The sequence below is a fragment of the Heterocephalus glaber genome, unplaced genomic scaffold (assembly GCF_053883595.1).
Source record: "Heterocephalus glaber isolate CG9 unplaced genomic scaffold, H.glaber_assembly_v1.0 deba00001546, whole genome shotgun sequence".
NCBI classification, from domain to species: domain Eukaryota; kingdom Metazoa; phylum Chordata; class Mammalia; order Rodentia; family Bathyergidae; genus Heterocephalus; species Heterocephalus glaber.
The window spans coordinates 1,607,573-1,628,575 of NW_028258339.1; the positions used below are offsets into that span (position 1 = coordinate 1,607,573).

Sequence of the window (21,003 nt, forward strand, 5' to 3'; positions counted from 1 at the left end):
TTTTGGTATCAGAAGTGGGAGCATTACAGTGACTGTACCTGATCATGTGATCCAGAAACCTTTGGAAATGGTTTGTGGGAAGAATTTGGAAAAGTTTGGAGATGTGGGCTGGAGAAGCCCTAGAACAGTGATGGCAAACATTTCAATGGTAACAAATAGCCTGCTGTGTCATGTATGCCATAGGTTTGCCACCACTGCCCTAGAATATTGTGAGGAGTGCTTCATGTGTCATACTGGTTAGAATTCAGAAGAGCAGAGTGCTGATAGGAATGTGAAAGTAAAGGCCAGGCTCACTAGGTTTCAGTTGGGAACAAGGACAACACTGGCAGTTTGACTAGAGGCCATGTGTGTTATACCTTTGCAGAAAATTTGTCTTCACTTTACTCATGTCCTGTGACTTTATGGGAGACTAAGATTAAAGGTGGTGGACTCATTAATCTGGAAGAGGAAATATCAAACAGCCAAATATTCAAGCTATGCCATGCCCACTCCTGGGTGCTTTTAGCCAGTTATATAGTGAGAATCAGGAGGAAAAAATGACAGTTGAATGATTTGATAAACTTGCAGCTTGGCCATCAAGGAAGTCCTTGCAAAGTTGGGTCCATGGAGAGCTTGGCTGCTAAAAAAATTAGCATTAAAAAGAAGCCAAGTACTTTGCATTAGGATAAAAGAAAAGATTACTTGAAGGCATCTCAGGAATCAACAAGACCCCACTCATTACCTTTCAAAGGTGTAAAAGTTTAAACCTTCCATTTGAGAAGAGAGCCCTGACACTCCCTGCTAGAGAAGGGCACCTAGAGAATTGGTTCCCCAGGACCCATTTTACTGTTTTCAGTCATCCAAGCACTCAGAAGCCATTGTAGCCATGGTCCAAGGGGCCTAGCTACTGCTCCCACTGGCAGCATTTCTTGGCATCATCCCTGTGGTACTGGTTTTACAGGCATTTGGAATGCAAGAGTTAGATTTCAGAGGAAGGCCTGGGGGGCCAGGCCAAGGAGAGGGCAGTGCATGGAGCTGAGAGTGAAACAGCAGGTTCAGTGATGACTTCAGGAAGTTGGAGATGCCAGAAACATGGAATGTCTAATGAGAAAAGCCATATACAGAAAGTGGAGCCTGCTTAAGCAAGAGGCCATATTGGCTGGAACCTGCAAGGCCATACAGGCAGGGCTTCCCATACCTTTTACAGCTCACATCTTACCACAATCTGCTGGTGGGTGCTAGACATGGAGTTACTGGATTTAATGTTTTCCTGCTGGATTTTGGTCGTGCTTTGTTCTGATTCCTTTCTTGCACCCTATTTCTTTGATTTCAAATGGAAGTATTTTCTCAGTGCCATTGTTTATTGTAAGTATTTAACTTCTTGAATTTCATAGTCTTCTCAGAGGATACTTTGGATTTGGACTTTTCAGCACTGCTGAAACTGTTAAGACTTTAGCAACTCTTAGAGATGGACTGAATGCATTTTTCATAAGAGATGGACATGAGCCTTTGGGGACACAAGGGCAGAATGGTATAGTTTCAATCTAAAATGTTTCCCAAAAGTCTCATTTGTTCAGAGGTGGAGCCTAGTTGGAAAGAGCAGGTCATTGTGGGTGTGACCTGGAAGGATTATTTTTGTCCACAGCTCCTCCTTCACCTCTTTCTCTGGTTCCTGGTCGCCATCAAGTGAGCTGTTTTCCTCAGCTGGGCTCTTCTACCATGCCATTTCTGGATTGGAGCCAGCCAATTATGGACTGAACCCAGTGAAACTGTGAGGCTAAATAAACTTCTCCCCCCTTAAGTTGTGGGTGTCTGGTATTTTGTCCTGATGAGAAAGATGACTAATACAGAATGCAGGTGGGCTTTAGAAAAGCAAGGGTTTTGAGGCCAGGCACAGGGTGCATACTTGTAATCCCAGCTACTTTGGAAGCTGAAGCAGGAAGATCTCAATTAGAGGCCAGTCTGGGCAACTTTGAGACTCTATTTCAAAATAAATAATGAAATGGCTGGAGATGTAAGTCAGTGGTAGAGTACTTGCGTAGCATATGCGAGGCCTGGGGTTCTCTCCTCAGCAGTGCAAAAAAAAAAGGAAGGAAGGAAGGTAGGTTTTGATTAGTCTTATCTTTCCCTACCCTATGAACTCTATACCCTTAAAGTATACTTTCTTTCCTATTTTGGCATTTCCTTACTGGGCCTCGAGAACAGAGAAATGTAATAATTGCCACATGGAGTATTGAGGCCAGAGAATAGAGTTCTAGGTTGCCTGAGAATGCTGATGGCTCTGCAGACTCCCACAAAACTCACCAGGAAGGAAGGCTTAGTTCTGGGAAGTCTTGTTTCTAGAGTTGGCCTTAGACAAGTGTCCCACCCTCTTTACTCATGAGTAATTGGGAAAATGGCTAGCACAAGTGAATGATTGTGCCATAATTAGTTTATGACCTAAAGGCATGCCAGTTTGTAGCCCTGCCAGTCTGCAAGCTGCCACCAGAACAGATGTGCCTCATAAAAGTGCAAAGGTATGATACTATTCCTTGGCCCTACTAATCCTAATGATGCAGACCTATGAACTGAGAGTAACTGAGCTGGTGTAGTAACATTTCTTGAACTGACAGTTTCTATTTTCATTTTATACAAAAGTGACCTTTATATTCATTACAGTTGTTAATCCTTGTTTCGACTTGATTGTAATTGTAATGCCTCTGTGCTTATCCTCGCTCCTTTCTTTTCTTCTTTCCTTACTTTCCTCTTTTCTTCCTCCCTTCCTTTCCTTGCCTATTTACCTCCCTCCCTCCCTCTCTCCCTCTCTCCGTCCTCTCTTCTTTCTCTTTCCCTCAACCACCTTTTCTTCTTTTCCTTTTTCATTCTCTCCCATTCCTCTTTTCTTCTTTGTTTTGAGAAAATAGGCTAGTGCGAGAGGGAGCATCTGGCCAATTGTGTGACAATAATTGAAATAATTCCCTTCCTATCTGCTCAGGAAATGGCTCAGCCAACATCTTTTTCAGGTCTCACCCTCCTGGCCTGCTGGTGGTGTGATTGTTGTCCACATCTCTTCTAATTTCCAGACAGTTCAAGAAACCCAACTTTATAATGAGAAATCTACCAGCCTGCCAACCTAATTCATATAAAATGTTTACCAGATTGTCCATCCTAGACCTCAGCAGATCTCGATTCTGAAAATGGGTTTTGCCTCTGAGGTACCATGAGGCCTTTCCTTTCTTGCCCATCAGCAGGCACTGCCTGTTTGTTCAGATGCTCAGCACATGGGGATAGTTGGACTCATTAAAGTTGAGTTAATAGTATGCATATACACTGTTTGTTGCCGAATAAAGCATGTCATATTCGTGGGTAGGGAAAAAGATCTACAAATTCATGGATACTGTTTTTATATGTACGAATTAAAGCTGTTTACAGGATGATCAAATTCAAAAAATGGCTGTCATTCAGCAATTTCTTTTCAGAACTCATAGAGTTATTGTTGTTTTTAACATCACCCAAGCAACTTTAACAATCCTAGCCTCATCTAGAGAGCAGACCAAAGGTGGGAAATGCTTCACTTTTTTATCTTCTTGTCATTATAGCCAAGTTTCCATAGCTTAAATTTTATTTTCTTGGTTGTGCTGCTCAACTGAACATATTATTCTCTTATACATTGCTAGCAATCACTTTTCTCACCAAGAATGTTCTTATTTCTGTTTGTTTTCAATTGTCTTTAATTTGTGCACTGACTTCTTCGGTAGGCCTGGTGTCCAGATCTTTCACAAAAAAGCTCTTGCCTCTTGCCTGTTTATGGTACAGTCTATATTTGGGGCTTGTTTTGATTTGGGGTTTGAAAGCTAATCAGGTATGGCCTTAAGTAAAATCTCCAACTAATGACAGAACTGATAGTTTTTGTTTTCTTTAAAAAGTTTAAGAATGGGCCCATGATGAGAATGGCAAAACTGTAACTGTTACATATTTGTGAAATCTAAGCACTTTATTATTTTGGGGTAGTTATGAGCTCTAATAAACCAAAGAGTCCTCTGTTTAAATAAAGAGTTTTATTGATAATAAGCATATGAGCATGACTCTACTAAATGAATTTGTTATTACTTGCCCCCAGTTTTCTCTTTAATCACAAAAGGGCCACATCTATTACCAAAACTTACAATTATAGAGTTCAGCGCTATCTTTCCTGATTAGAGGTGTTTCCATATGAGCATATTTCTAGTATGATCCAAAAGAGTTTTGTTCAAATACATAGTGTTTCTGCAATGCAAGGTTTTACTAGGAATCTACAATTAAAGCAAAACCATATTTAGCAATTGCCTGCTTATCTTGAAATTTAGAACACAGCTTGGACCCCCAATAATAAGTTGAAAAGAAAAACAAAAGCTTTGAGATTTTGAATCAGCTGCTACAAAGCCCATGGTGCAGGAGAAGAGAACTTTATATTTTGATTTCAGAGTAACCCACTTGTATTTTATTTTCTTGCTTTGGGTTTGTTTCAGGTTTCATTTTTCAATTAGCAATAATCGCGCCTCGGATAAACCTCATTGGCTACGATATTGCCACTGCGCAAAGCTTTAGGTTTCATTTTTGAGACAAGATCTTATTGTGTTGCCCAGGCTGGCCCCAAACTCTTAGACTTAAGTGATCCACCAGCTTCAGCCTCCTGAGTAGGTGGGGCTACAGGCACATGCCACTGTGCCCGGCCCTGGTCCTCAGGGTAATGGGAATTTATTATTTCCTCAGTTATCACAGAAGAAGAGCAGCAAACAAGAATTGGCAGGTGGCAGACTGGGTCATTTGTTGGAGGTAGCTTACTCTGGAAATAAATACAGTGACAGCTAAGTGCTGGGTAACCAAGATGAAGAAACCACAAAAGCACAGACATGGCAATAAGGAATAAGTAGAAATCTTGCCCCACTCAAATTTAAGGTTGTGGTATTGATATAACAAATTTTGCTTGGCCATTTTATTGTTTTGGGGGATTTAATTTATTTAAAATTTTTTATTCATATAAAACACTGTGCTGTCAATGGGTTCTGTACAAATTGGATTTCTCCTGTTTAGAGTTATATGTTCTGGTGTCTTACCAAAAGTATAGTAACCAGACCAAAAGGTACAAGCTGTTTTATAGCTGCTGTTATGTGTTGCCAGATTGTATTCCCAACAGATTAAGCTATGTGTCTATTTTTGCAGAGCCCTGCAACACTAAATGTTATCATATTTAACATTTTTGTTAGCTTAATAGGTGTGTACATTAGTTTATTTAATGAAGTTTTCCATTTTTTAATGTCAGAATTTGTTGTTTCTTCCCTCATCCATTTTCTTTCACTACTTCTCAAGCAAAATCTGAGCCATGACTTCATATCTTTTTATTCATTCTTTACATTTGGATAGTTAACTTTATTATTTATATTTGTCACATATTATTACAATTTTATTGCTTTCATTTTATGTGTGCTTTATCATATTTCACTATGCAAAAGCGTTCCCTTTTACATTGATATATTCAAATCCATCCATCCTGATGTTTCTTTTATTTTTCAGTATTCAGAAACGCAGCACTCCTCCACAGCTGGGACAAATATGTAACTCTGTGTTCTCCACTTCCCCAGGGTGTTTTTTCTTTTTTGTGTTTAATTCTTGGGCCCATCTGGAATTTATTGAAGTGTATGGTATGAGGTATGGATCTAAAGTAAAATCTCCATACTGATATCCAAATGTTTTTGCAATTTAGTTGGCAGATATTTTTGAACTCCTATGTGCTAAGCATTGTGTTAAGTACACCAGAAAGTTTTTTTAATGAGGCAAATATGTGATCTTTCTCTGTGTGTGTGTGTGTGTGTTTGTGCGGTGTGTGTGTATGTGTGTGGTGTCTTTATTATTCTGTCTCACTTTTCCTCTTCTCAGAAGAAGAATAGTAATGGCACTAATAAGGTAGGTGATGAGATAATTATAACAAAGCACAAGGAAAACAGTAGTAGACTCCTTACAAAAGTTAAGAGCAAGGGCTACGGATATAACTCAGTGGCACAGTGCTTGCCAAACAATGCAGGAGGCCCTGCATTTGATTCTCAACATTGCAAAACAAACAAAGAAATAATAAAAAAGGAGCAAGAAGCTCTGAGAATTTAAAAGAGTAAGATTCTTCCCAATTGAGTGCAAAAAACCCCACGAAAAAACCAAAAAACAAAACAAAACCCTATAACTGAGAGGTGACACTTAAAAGAGTTTAGATGGCAGGATCATGTTCATTCCAAAAAACATATAGTGAGTATCTCTTAAGATAGACCCTGTGCTGGTGACTGGAGAAAGAGATGGACAAAACACAGTCCCTGTACCCAAGGATCTATCAAACTTGCAGGGCAGGATTTTATGTTAAAGGAAACAAACCAGGGAGAAGGTATTAGAAAGGGAAACAGATGTGGTTGAAGAAACTTACAAGTTGAAGAATGGTAGAGACTAAAATGGAAAGGAAGACTGGGGCCAGTTTTAAGCATTCTTTAGATGTTATGACGAGGCATTGATTCTTCGCTTGGCCATAGAGAGGACTGATGTGGCAGTGCCTTGATCAGAGTCGATTTTTAGGCTGGACCTTTTCGCTTGGGAGGTTGTTCTTTCTTTACCAGACTTCTCTGAGATGTGAGTGAGGAAGTTTTGTGTACAATTTTGATATGTGGGCTCTTTGGTACCATCAGTTCTACCCTTAATAAAGTATGTGGCAGGGCCAGGGATTTAGCTCAATGGTTCCCCTGCCTGCCTCAAAAGTGCAAGGTTCCGAGTTCGATCCCTGGTACCCCCCCCCCAAAATGTGTGGCAAAATATCTGGTCCTTCTGACAGAGTTTGTGATACCTTTCATATATTGCAGCTGGTTCCTTTTTAGTAATCCTCCAATCTCCCTTTAAGGTACTTAGGATCTTCTGCCTTTTGTGTATGTTACTTAGGGATATTTTCGACTGAATTCATCAAGATGGATAAAATTGAGTGCTTGATATTTAAAGGAATAAAGTTTAGGCAAAACTAGAGGACTCTAGGTTAGGAAAATATCTCAGTTTTACCTTTTATTGGAAAAATGGGGCAATATGCCTGAGAAACATAATTAAATTGAATGTGGCTATCCACATGAACAATGAATTTATGCAATCTTTTATTATTTTTTGTTGTTGACATTGTTTTTGTTAGTCTATATACATGAAGCCTATGGTGCAGAAATTAAACTGCTGATAAGTGTATCCAGGCTATCTCAGAATTTACAAATGTATTAAATTCTAGATACTTAGAAAAGCTTAATAAGAGGTTTAAAAATCCATGGTTTGGTTTGCCATGTGTGGTGACTCATGCCTGTAATCACAGCACTGTGAGAGGCTGATGCAGAAATACAGCAATTTGAACCCAGCCTGGGCAACTTAGGGAGGACCTGTCTCAAAATTAAAAGAGAGGAGAGGGAGAGAGGGGGAAAGAGGGTGAGGGTGAGGGGGAAGATGTGGAGAGGGGGAGAGACAGAGATGCTGGTGATGTAACTCAATGCAAAGACCCTAGGTTCAATTCCAAGTACCAGAAAGGAAGGAAGGAAGGAAGGAAGGAAGGAAGGCAGGCAGGCAGGCAGGCAGGCAGGCAGGCAGGCAGGCAGGCAGGCAGGCTTGAGAGCAAGATTTCCAGAATGACTATGTGGGGAGCTTTACTTATCCTCTTCCTAGCCACTTAACTGGTAAAACTTATTGAAACAACCATTTAAAGTTCTGGAAATTGACCTCAGGGAATTTAATATATTTAGATGAATGTATTAAAGCAAATCAACTAAGACTTAGTAAGGACACTGGGGATCTAGCTAGCTGTCATTACCTCTTTCCTATCCAGTTCTGTATTTTGGAAGCTTTACTGTTGGTAGGTGTAGCCAAGAAGATGGGGCTGTCTTTACCCCCAGCTCCCAGTTGTAGGACCACAGTTTTACCCTGGGAGAGACAGGTTGCTAACATGTTTCTCCCCTCACCTTCAGCTTCTTCTTTGGGTTGGCATGGTCAAAAACACTAAGATTCCCTCCTCATCATAGACCTCATTTCTAGAGTAGAGGCTCCGTTCCAGGAGGGGAACACCATGAACTTGGGGCTACAACCCCTACCCTCTAGCTCCTGCTTGTAGTATAAGATATCACTCAGGGAGCATCAGATTATCACCCCACTTCACTCCAGTGAGGTAGCCCAGAAATTATGCTCAGAGAGTTAGACAGCACTAGAGGACCAGCAGATCACCAGCTCTATTGAGAAAGCACACATTATGTTAAGCATCACGAGGAAGAACTCATTCCTGAGGGTGTTGTCAAAAACAATAAAGATCGTCATGTTGAATGGCTAGTAGGAAACTAATAGTTCCATGACACTAAGAGCAATAAATGAAATGGCAGATCAGCCATAAATATAACAGGGAGAATCATGGAAAGTGACAGCAAAAAGAGGCCTGTTAGCATTACACTTATTCCTGGGGGTCAGCAAGGTATGTATCTGCATCATGCTCCACTGACCCAGAAGAAACCATAGTGGACACTTGAGAACTATGAGTCATTGCAAGGACACGAAAATAATTTAGAAGCATTCCCCAAGCCACGCAATGGTCCATCATCAAAATTCTAAAGCCCCAGAGCTCAAGGGGCATAAGGATGAACTCTAACCACCACTAGCTGAACATTAAGTTATATTGACCCAGTAGCTACTCTGAGGTAGTATACGTACATACACATATATTCAGACATACATACATAAGACAAACAATAAAAACCATAATAAAATCAAGTAAATTGAAATGATTAAGGAGTAATATTAAAGAATACACAGTGCATGGGAATTAGAATTTACAAACTTAGGCAAGATAAGCCACCAAAATCATGCCCCGTGGTGGCAGTGGTGGCGGGGTGAATGGGATTTTGAGTTGCTACAATTTATCATCTAAACAAGGAATTGTAACACATACAAAGAAACAGCAATATGACCACTGTGTAATAGAAAAGCAGGCAGGATAAACTACCTCAGGGAGGGAGACCATAAATAATATACCTGTTAGGCAGTCGTGAACCCTTCAAAATAGCTATTAGCTTCAAAGAGCTAAGAGAGGCCTGGGGATTTAGCTCAGTGGCACCATGCCTGCCTCGCAAGCACAAGGTCCTGAATTCGATCCCCAGTACCAAAAAAAAAAAAAAAGAGCTAAAAGAACCAATTTTAAAAATGATGAAAAATATAGCTCAGTGGCAGAGCACTTGTCTACCGTGCACAAGGTCCTAGGTTCCATCCCCAGTACTGCTAAAAAAAGATGAAAGGAAGATATAACAATGGCAGAATATCAATAAAATAGAGGATATCAATAAAGAGGTAGAAATCATAAAAGAACAGCCAAAGGAAAATTCTGGTTTTGGAGAATATAGTAACTGAAATGGAAAAAATTGTTAGAAGTTCTTTGCACTAGAATTAGTCTGGAAGTAGAAAGAATCAATGAATTTGAAGATAGTTAATTAGAGCCTGTACAATCTGAAGAACAGGAAAAAAGAAAAAAGAAAATGAACTGAGCCCCGTAAACCTTTGGGACAGCATTAAGTGTTTCAACATACACAAGATGGGAATATTAGAATGAGAGGAGAGAGTGAATGGGGCAGAAAAAAATTAAAAACATAATGACTGAAAATTTCTAATACACAGTAAAATATTAACGTATACATACAGAACTTCAAGGAACTCTAATAATGATAAAAGAGTAAAGATCTATGTACATCTAGGCATATCATAGTTAAAATATTGGAAGCCAAAGGGAAAAATACAATGAGAGTAGCTGGAGAAAAATGATTCACTACAGACAAATGAACTCTAATAAAATGAATAGCTGATTTCTCATTAGAAAAAATAGCGTAGTTAAAGGAAAAAGAATTCAACCAAGAATCCTATATCTGGCAAAAATATCTTTCAAAACTGTAGAACACACATTTTTCTTAAGTGTATTTATAACCTTCCCCAGGATAAAAAAAATGTCCACTATACAAAAATGGAAAGAATTTGTTGATTCTTGACTTTCCTTACAAGATAAAAAAGGGAGAAATAGACAATTCAACAATAATGTAGGTACAAAGTTACAGTTAGAGAAGAGGAATAAAGAGAGAGAAAATACTGTAATTCAACATAGGCAATGTATCTAAAACTGTACCTTGATTTGGTATAATTGTTTTATGAGTTTTATATGGTTTTTATCCTATTAGTCTGGTTGTTTACCTATACATACAGTATGATGATAATTAACTTTCTAATGACTTATAGGATAAATAAATGAATCTGATGCTGGCAAAATAAAAAGGGGGTAGAGGGAAGGGAAAACAAAGAATTGAGATAGCTTATGTACATGTACCAATTCCCTGCAATGAATGTGTTGCTGTTGTTGTTGTTGTTTGGTACCGGGGATCAAACGCAGAACCTTGCGCTTGTGAGGCAGGTGGCAGAACCACTGAGCTAAATCCCTGACCCTTCCTGTGATGAATGTAATTATTACATACCGCAAACATACTTATAAAATTTTTTTTAAAAAGAGGAATAGGTTTTGGTGTTCTCTTACACAGTTTTGTAACTATAGGTAATAATAATATCTTGTATATTTCCAAATAGCTAGAAGAGAGGATTTTGAATGGTCTTATCATGAAGAAAAATGGTGTTTAAGCTGACAGTATGCTGATTACTCTGAATTTATCATTACACGTAATATACATACTGAAACATCATGTTGTACCACATAAATATGTACAATTATGTGACAAAACAAAACAAAGCTATAAAAACAATAATAGTTGGAGGCTTCAATTCTTATACTCAATAATGGATAAAATAATTAGATCAACAAGAAAACAGAACATTTGAGCAACATAGTAAACTAAATAGACCTAACAGACATCTGCAGACCACTCTACTCAACATCAGAACACACGTTTTTCTTATGTGTATATATGAAATCTTCTCCAGGATAAAACATATGCTAGGCCATAAAACAAGTCTCAAGAAACTTAAGAGAATAAAAATAATACGAAACAAATTTGCAGCTCACAGAGGAATTAGAAATCAACAATAGATGGAAATTTGAGAAATTCACAAATATGTGGAAATTAAACAACACCTTTGAAATGCACAATCAGCCAAAGAACAAACTTCAGGAGAAATTAGAAAATACTTTAAGATGAATGCAAATGAAAACAACATATCAAAACACAGGATACAGTAGAAACAGCACTTACAGAAAAATTTAGTGCCTATAAAGGCCTATGTTAAAAAAAAGAAAAATATAAAAATCAATTAGATTAAGAAACTAGGAAATCCAGGGCAAAGCAGGAAGAAGGAAAAAAATAAAGATGAGAGTGGAACTAAATGAAATATAAAGCAGAACCAGCATAGAAAATTAACAAGATAAAAGGTTTGTTCTTTGAAAAGATCAACAAAATTGATGCATTAATTTCCTAGGATTGTGCTGTGGCTTGGATTGGCTCGTTCCCCAAAGGTTCATGTGCTGGGAGGTTGACACTTAGTATGTCAATGTTGAGAGTGGTACAACTGTTAAGAGGTGGGGCCAAGTGGAAGGGTATGAGGTCAGTGGATCATCACCTTCAGAATGGATTAATCCCATTTGATGGGAGTTCTAGCTCTCGTGGAGCTTGGTTAGTACTCAGAAAAAGTGAGTTGTTATGAATGAGCTTGGCGTCTTCCCCAGATCTCTGTTCTGCAAATGCTACTTGTGATTGAACACACTCTCACCATATGATGCTGTTTGCCCTGTTACTATGTCACATGAGGCCCTGTGGCAGATATGGCTGCCTGAGATTGGACTTTTCAGCTCCAAAAACTGTGATTCAATATAAACTTCTTTTTCTTATAAAGTACCCTGTCTCCAATATTTTGGTATAGCCACTCACACAAAATGGATTAAGAGAAGCTGCTATAACAAACTACCACAGACTTGGTGATTTAAACAGTATAAATTTATTTTCTCAAAATTTTAGATGCTGGAAGTATAAGATCAAAGTGGCAGTGGGTTAGGTTTCTCCTTAGGCCACTTTTGACTTGATGGAGGCTGCCTTTTCTCTGTGTTCTTACCTGGTCTTTCCTCTGTGTCGGTGCATGTGTCTGGTGTCTCCCTATGTGTCCAGATTTCTTCTTTATAAGGATACCAGTCAGAATGGATGACAGCCCACATTAGCTGTCTCATTTTTAACTTAGTTACCTCTTTAAAGACCTCATCTCCAAATACATTCATATTCTGAGGTACTGGGAGGTAGGGATTCAAAATATCAATATTACATAGGCACAATTCAGTCAATGTTGACAAACCTTTAAATATATTGATGAAGACATGAAATATTTTACCAGGACAAAGAATAATGAAGGAACATTGCTTTTGAATTTACAGAAAATGAATAAAAGATTATAGAGGAGTACTACTAACAACTGTGGGCCAGCAAATTAGATAACATAGATGAAATGGATAAATTCCTGGAAGAGAACAAATTACAAAATTGCACAGGAAGAAATAGAAAAAGTGAATATATTCATATAAGTAAAGCTATTGAATTACTAGTTTAAATCTTTTCACAAACAAAATCTCAGGCCCAGACAGTTTCACTAGCAAATTTTACCAAATATTTAAAGAGTTAATACTAAGAAACTAGAGGAAAAAACAAATTTCAACTCAGTCTACAAGTATTGCCTTGATACCAAAGTCAAATATAATCATAAGAAAACTATAGACCAATATCCCTTGTGAATATAGATGTAAAATTTCAAAACAAAATACATGTAAATTGAGTCCAACAACATATAAAAAGAATTATATACCATGAACAAGTGGCTTTACCTTAGGAATGCAAGACTCACAACATCAAAAAATAAAAATATGTAAACATTACATTCATGGAATGAAATAAATAACATGATCAACTCCATGGATACACAAAAAGCATTTGATGAAATCCAACCTCACACCATACATAAAAATAAATTCAAAATGTGTCCTATACCTAAATATAAGAACCCGATTTTTAAAACTCTTAAAAGAAAACAGGAGTACTGTTTGTGGTCTTAGGTTACACAAAAATTTCTAAAGTATAACCAAAGCACAAATGATAAGAAGGAAATGGTAAAATGGAACTATAGTTTAAACAATAAAGTGAAATATCACCCCAAATCCTGGGAGAATATACTTATAAATCATATATCTTATAAAGTATTTGGATTGAGAAAATATAAACAGACAAATCATACTTCAAGAAGCAGGATAAGAATTTAAGAAGAACTTGCTCCAAAGAATATGTATAGATAGCTAGTAAGCACACAAATAGATACTCCTTAGTAGTTGGGGAAATGAAAATCAGAACCATCTTCAATTAACATTTCTCATTCACTGGAATAGCTAGGTAAAAAGACACAAAATAGCAATTTTTTTGAGGATGTGGAATATTAGAATTCTCTCATGCATTGTTGAGTGATGCAGTTCTTTGGAAAATATTGGCAATTCCTCAAAATGATAAACTTAGACTTACCATGTGACTGAGCAATTCCAGGCCTGCGTATATAACCAAGAGAAATAAAAGTATGTGTCCACACAAAAACATGTACATTAATGTTCATAACATCATGAGTCACACCTGTCACACCCCAAATATCCTTCAACAGTCAACTGATGATGAAAGGGGAAATAAAATATTGTATATCCATATAATAGAATGTTGCTGAAAACGAAAAGAAATGAAGCACTGTTATATGCTACTGTGTGAATGAAGCTCAAAAAAATTATGCTTAGCAAAAGAAGCCAGATACATAAGGCCACGTGCAATATGATTCCACTTATATGAAACGTTAAAAAAAAATCTAGCGAGGCTGCAAGTGATTAGTAGTTACCTAGGACTGGGTATTGGGAAAGGGGACTGACTCTAAATGGCTCAAGATTTCTTTTTAGGATGAGTTACAGATTTTGAAATTAGATTGTGGTAATGATGGTACAACTCTGGAAATATACTAAAATTTATTATGTTGTATACTTTAAATAAATGAATTTTGTCATATGTAAATTATATATAAATAAAGCTATTAGCATTCAGTGGTTTAAGAAAATAATAATTTTGATGATTTCAAAAGTAGTAACACCAAAACAAATTAAATTATGAAGTTCTTTCCCAGTTAAACTATATCTCTCAAAATTCCTATTTCTGTTGCCTTTTAAGGACCTTGCTCTACTTGTTAATTTCTTATATGTGCCCCTCCTATTCCCTGCCCTGGACCTCTTCATTTAGACTCTGTGTTCTGCCTTTCTCGTGACTTGTGGCTGTTGATCTTTCTAGAGCTTCTTTCTCCCCCAGGATTCTGGCTTATGCTCCCTCCTCTCTCTCTGAAAGCTCTTTTCTCCTGAAGTTCATTTCGCCTCCAAATCTTGAGTATTTTTCTCAAACTTCTGCTTTTTTGACGAAAAGTGGCCAATACTTTCTACTATGCTCATTTATGTATTTAACAGATGCTTCCTGAGCACTCACTGGGCACTTGGCCCTGTGATAAGACTTGTGGTAGCTTATGCTATTGATATTCATATTTGGGGAGCAACAAGAAATTTTAATATGCCACAAAAAACTGTGAAAAAGTATTGAATAGCTATATTTCATAGTGGTTTTTGCTTAGCTCATAGGTCTTTATTTCAAAATGACAAGTATGTAATTGCCTTCTCTTTGTTTCTGAGTTGTCCATGTGTCTTCGGATTTAAGGCAGTGTTGGGCTGGTAAATCAGCTCTCCAGGAAATCAATAACTGAAGCCTAATTTGTATTATTTCTGGTTTCTATAGTGGATAGACTTCCATGGTAAGTGTTTGTTTGTTTGTTTGTTTGTTTTTTGATACAGAGTCATACTATGTAGTCCAGGCTGGCCTTGAACTCACTATGTAGCCCAGGCTGGCCTTGAACTCATGGCACTCCTTCTGCCTCAGCCTCCCAAGTGCTGGGATTGCAGGTGTGCCCCACTCGTTTTGAATTATTAGCACAATACTACTGAGTACAGAGTTGGTAAGCTAGCCAGTGTGAACTCTCTACTCTGAGACAATTCTCAGTCACAATCCCAACAAGAATGGCTTTCACACTGTCTCTGAAATATTATGCAGACTTGGTTGGAAAGAATTTGGGAAGAAGAGAAATAATGCTACTGGGATACTAACTCTAGTTAGTAGGGCAAGGCATTGTGTTCTCTAGGTAGCCCTTCCATAACCCTATGAGGGAGACACCTGTTTCTCGGGTGAGGAGATGAAGGCTGAGTTTAAATGGTCTGTCTGAAGCTACAGTACTGCACTGATAGAATTTGAATTCTGATCATGTTGTTGACAAAGCCTATGCAACTTTCATTGCACAATAGCACCTCCTGGGGCAAAGCTAGCAGTGGAGACAGAGAATGTACTTTGCCAGTAGTAGTGTGCTTGGTATTTTTCACCTGCTGAGGGTTTGGAATAAGTACATCACTTATAGCACATTTGACATGGTAGAAGACACTGCAGCAATCTCTGTAAGCACCAGGCAGGAAGACATTGTAGACAAATGCATGGTGTGAGGAGAGAACCTCAAGCACTTTCATAGATTTGACCAAGGAGGGACTGCATAGATTGACTAGAAGTTCTTGACTCTGGGAGGTGGGATATCAGAGATTGATGGAAAAGTGCATTCTTCACAGGCTACAGGTGAGGCCTAGAATTGTCTCCTTGAAGAGTCAGTGTTGTCTCTGGTCCTAGTATAATGGTTTTCAAATCAGGTCAGGGAATATAAATGATGGGAGCAAGCATTTGAAAACATATTTATAACTTATTTTAACTGGAAATAAAACTCTATAAAAACAAAAAGAAATAAAATTCTATAAAACTCCTATTTTGCTTATTGTCAAATCCTTATTGTCTAGAACAGTCTTCAATACTCAATAAGTAACTAGTGAATGGATGAATGGATGGATGGAAGGATTCTTTGCCTCTGGGCCTGTGGTTCTTTTCCACGCCTGGCTACTGCTTAAAACTAAGCCTCCTCCCCGTTTTTCAGAGATCCATGAGGGAGTAACACGGCAGCTACTCACACTTTTTCCCAACTAACTATCTCCTTAGTAATTATGTAAAGACAAATGATGTCACTTGGGTGATGAGATGTGTAATGCTGCTTTGGAAAGCACCCTTCACTCTTTTGGGGTAGAATAGCCACCAATTATTAAGTTTTTACTATGTACCAGGTATAGAGATAAGTGTTTTATATGTGTTAACCCATTAAACCCTCATAACTTTATAAAATAGGTCCTTAATTAGCTTCATTTGTCTAGAAAGCTTAAATAGCATGAAGAAAAAAATCAGTAATTGAACTCAGATTTCCTCAACTATATAAATCCTATAGTCATTCCCCTATAGTACACTACTTCCTTTTCTGTGTTACTATCAGTTCATTGATACAGAGAATATTAAATGCCAAGCTTTATGACATGTCAGACATTTTATACTTTCTGAAGAGTGTGGGAAATCTTATTCTGCAGAAATATCAAATGAAAAACATTTTAATATACCATTTTCCCCGTTCACCATAATCATGATGCCTGACAATTTGAAGTTACCAGGGGATGTTAAGTAATTTCACCTTTGCTCACTCTCAGTTGTTTCAGCAAGTTTCCTGCACTGGGAGTATTTTATTTAGTCTCAGAAGATGAGCCATATCCTAAGCAGCGGTCTTATCTCTCTTCACCAAATTTCAAAGTTTTTCACTTTTAGTACTTGAGATGCTCTCCAGAAAATTCTTCCTTTATATCATCTGAGATAGGGTCATATGGATACAGCCTGTTATGACTTGTGTCTTGATGTCCCCCAAAAGCCTCATGCAGTCATAGGTGGGGCTTTTTCTGGAACTGATTCATGGTGCAATGCTAGGCTCAAGGGCATTAGGATTGAGGGTGTGAATGTTACCTGCCCTAAGCAATCTGCATAAGATAAAAGGGGCAGGAAGATGCTTCTGAGGGCCCCTCCCCCTTTCATGTTGCTTTTGCGTCTTCTGCCACCATGAACTGTTACCCCTCTGCCATGTGCTAGCCTGCCTTGAAGCCAGCCTATTATGGACTGAAACTTCTACAAACTGTGAGCTAAGTAAACCCTTTCCTCTTTAACTTTGAGTGTTGGGTATTTTGTCTCAGCAACAAGAAAAGTAACTAAGACAAGCCTTTCCTTTCAAAACTACTCTTTCAAAAATGCCAAATCTTCTAGGCACTGTGGCACACACCTGCAATCCCAGCTACTCTTGAGGCTGAGACAGGAGGATCACTCGAGCCAGAGTTTGATCCTAGCCTAGGCAAAAGAGTGAGACTGCATCTCAAAGAAAAAGTAAAATAGAAAGCAAAAATCCAAGATTAGAGTTCAGAGGTGGAGTATTTGCCTAGCATGTATGAGGTCCTGTGCTCAGTCCCCAGCACTGAAAAAAAGCAAAGCAAAAACAAAAACAAAAAATCACTTGTTATTAGTATGAGGGATTTAATGATTTAGGTCAGGAGTCTCAGCAATACAAGTTCAGTTTTGGACTTGGGAACTCAGGAGATGGGAAGAGGTTGGGTTAAATACAGGGTTAAACTAACTATCCCTTGGTACCTCTGGTAAGGGTCTTGCCTCTTTGTCATTCTTTTGTTCATTCAATAAACATGTATAGATTGTCAGCTGTGGGCCAGGTAAGGTGCTAGGCCAACAATGGCTAAAAGGAATATGATGAATGGTAAATACATACTATTTTAAGTTTTCAAATAGTCATGTAAAATAATAAGAAAAATCAGGGAGGTAAATATTGTTATAATATTTAATTTAATTTAATATATCAAAAATAACATTTCAACACATTGTCAATATAAAAGTTATTAGATAGTTTACATTCTTAATTCATATAAATCTGAAATCTGGTGTGTATATTAGACTTACAACCACATCTCAATTTGGACTAGTCACATTTAAGTGTTCAGTGTTCACATGTAAATAGTGGATGGCTGTTGTAATGGACAGCTCAGTGCTAGGCCTTGCTCCTGAGGATACTGAATTGCTTTACATACTTCTCTGTAAAGTGATGAGGAAAGGTACTTCAATTGGAATGAGACCAGGAATGTAGCTTAGTGGCACTGCACCTGCCTGCAAGCATGAGGTCCTGAGTTTGATCCCCGGTACCACCCCCCCCCCAAAAAAAAAAACAAAACTGGAATGAGCCTAATAATCATTTGTTCTGTCAATGAATATTTCTATAGACTGCAAACCACAAGCTGCAATGTAACATTAATAGTCTTTCACACTCCTTGGAAGTCTCCTGCGCTGTTTTTAGGAGAGTAACTATTGTAAGGCAGGACATCATTTTGATTCTGCAAGCATTCTCTTAGGAACAGAGGTTACAGACCTTTGCAGAGAGGCTGTGAACTGAGATAGGAAGTAATCTAAGGTAGAGACTGACAGGTCGTCAATGAAGAGGCTCAAATCCTTTCATCCAGAGGAAAGACCAACAGAGAACTAGTGGCCTGAAAATTATTTCTTTTTTTCCTATTTTCTTTTTTGTACATTGAGCAGTTTCTTCTTCTGGAACTTTCCATCTCTCCAGGGTTCCCTAGCTCTCCTGTATAGTCTGGGATTTGTAACCATAATTGTGAGAGTGTATGAGTAGGTGTGCATTAGCTTTAATCTTGTTGAGGCTAAAATGTTGCCAAAGATACTTCCTTCAAAGGTCACCATCAGTATTCATGAAAGAATATAAAGCATTAGGCAATGTATCTGAGAGCTTAGAGGGTGTACCATAGAAGGTAATGCTCAGCTCTTCTCTTCTTGCCTGCCTTGTCCTGCCCACTACTGCCCTCTACTGAGTAGAGTCAGTAACTGCTTTGCACTTCAATTCTGCCTGGAATCAATTACTGTAGCCCTATTGCATTTAACACCTTTTTAGCCCTTTAGAGAGTGTCAGTCCTGTATGAGATATAGCACAAAGTGGAGGATAGCAAACTGGACTCAAATTTGTAAAGTAGCCCTTGTAAAAATGTTTCAGTGGGCATCTTTGTCAGTTTCTGACATAACATAACTGAATTAAGAGTTCTATATTACATGGAAGCTATTTCGGAGACCTATTGTTTTTGAACTATTATGAGACCCCAAGGTGCTAATCATAGATATCAGGGATATAATCACTTTTTTGAGGTTTATTGTTATGTAAACAATCAAAATCACAGCCCGAATCTGAATTCATTTGCAGATTTTTAGGATAATAATTTCTTTTATTCTTTATGAGGAAGGATATTTATGTGAACTGGTGCCTTTAATTCATCTGACAGGATGATACAGATTTTCAAAAAAACAATAAAAATACAAGGACCCACTTAGCATTAGTGACAAACTGCAGAAAGCCCATACTGTTGGAATTCTCCCTCCTTCTCTGTCTTTTTTAAATATTTTTATTGTTTTACTCTTTTTGATTTTTGAAGCTGGGTCTTGCTATGTAGTCCAGGCTAGCCTTGAACTCACTATATAGTCCAACTACATAGAACTGGTCTGGAGCTCTCAAACTCCCAGTTATCCTCCTGCCTCAGCCTCCCTAGTACTAGGATTACAGGTGTGCATCATCATGCCTACCTAGAATTCTCTTTTATAGAGGATTTCGGGATGTGGAAGGAAATGTTTAAGCTTGGCAATCAGATATTATAGTAGAGTGGGGAGAGGGTAGTTTCAGATCCATTTCTGAGTTTCAGTTCTTCCTCTCCCGTTCACTAGCTGTGTGATCTGGAATAAGTCCTTTGACCTCCCTTACCTCAGCTTTCTTTTATGTCAAATGGGAAAATTATACAAACTTTACAGACTTGTATTAAAAACAAGATGAACACTTCTGTACCACTTAGGCCAGTGCTTGATACATGGCAGGCAATCAATATATCACTACTGTTAGGATCAGTTCCACTTGATAGCAGCTAAGCCCTTTGGAGCTGCAGAGGTCATTTCCTCATTAAAGAGTGAGAGGAAAATAGCATGTGCATGGTTTGGGAATTGGTCTGTGTAAAACTAGGCAGCAGAGCGCCTTAGACTCTGATGATTATTCACGTAAAGGCCAATGGGAAAATACTGGGTTGCTTAAATCCCTTGGTGGCATGTAGGCAAAGATAGTGAGAGGATTCCTGGGGATTTCTCAATCCTTCTCAACTATGAGGAAAGAACCCTACTGGTCCCTCTTATGCTTTGGCCTGTAACTCTTCAAATCCAAGGACTCAGATTTGCCAACCCAAATAAGAGTGAAATGTTGTTAATGTTTTAGATGTCCAGAATTATCTATTCAGCAATCTGAGCTGGCTTCCACTGTGGGAAGGTGATGAATGGAATTTTTTTTCTGTTGAGGAATCTTGAATTAATGGCAAAAAGGAAACCTCTAAAATATTCTGGTCACAAAAGAGAAATCTGATTGCGATATGATCCTTGATAAAAGATATATCTCACTACAAAGTAGGTTTGCAAATTAAAAACAGTTACAGAAACTAATCTATAGTAACAGAGAGCTTACCCATGTTTGCCTATTGGAAAGGGCCAGGAAGATGTGGGTAGGCAGTTCAAAGGTCACATAGAAATTTGGGGGGGACTAATAGGTATGTTCACCATCTTGGTTATGGTGATGGAACATACATATATTCAAGGTCACAAAATTATATACTTTAAACATATATATATATGTATATCAATCATACCTTAATAAGTTTGTTACTTAAAACAATTTGTAAAATATACATAATACATGTAACATTTGGTGCATAGTAGGTGTGTGCTAAATATTTATTGAATTAACATAAGTAATTGTAACAGACTAACTTATGGCATAGGAAATTTAGGAGACCTCATCAGTGAAACAACCATTAAACTCATAACACTGAAAATAATAAAAAACAACCATTTAACATTTCTGGATTTGTTTCAGTTCATGCAACAAACTGAGAATCATTTGTTTAAGAAAATCTATGGAACATAGGTAAAAACAATTGGCACTGTC

General features: G+C 37.9%; 1 protein-coding gene and 2 pseudogenes across 2 annotated transcripts in view; 2 read left to right on the plus strand and 1 right to left on the minus strand.

Moving 5' to 3' along the window:
• Window positions 1-21,003, plus strand: part of Shroom4 (shroom family member 4) — a 273,979-nt gene that overhangs the window by 76,281 nt on the left and 176,695 nt on the right. The window lies entirely within an intron of this gene.
• On the minus strand, window positions 4,459-4,541 carry LOC147824377 (U4 spliceosomal RNA; annotated as a pseudogene).
• Window positions 8,395-21,003, plus strand: part of LOC147824378 (interleukin enhancer-binding factor 3 pseudogene) — a 33,147-nt pseudogene continuing 20,538 nt past the window's right edge.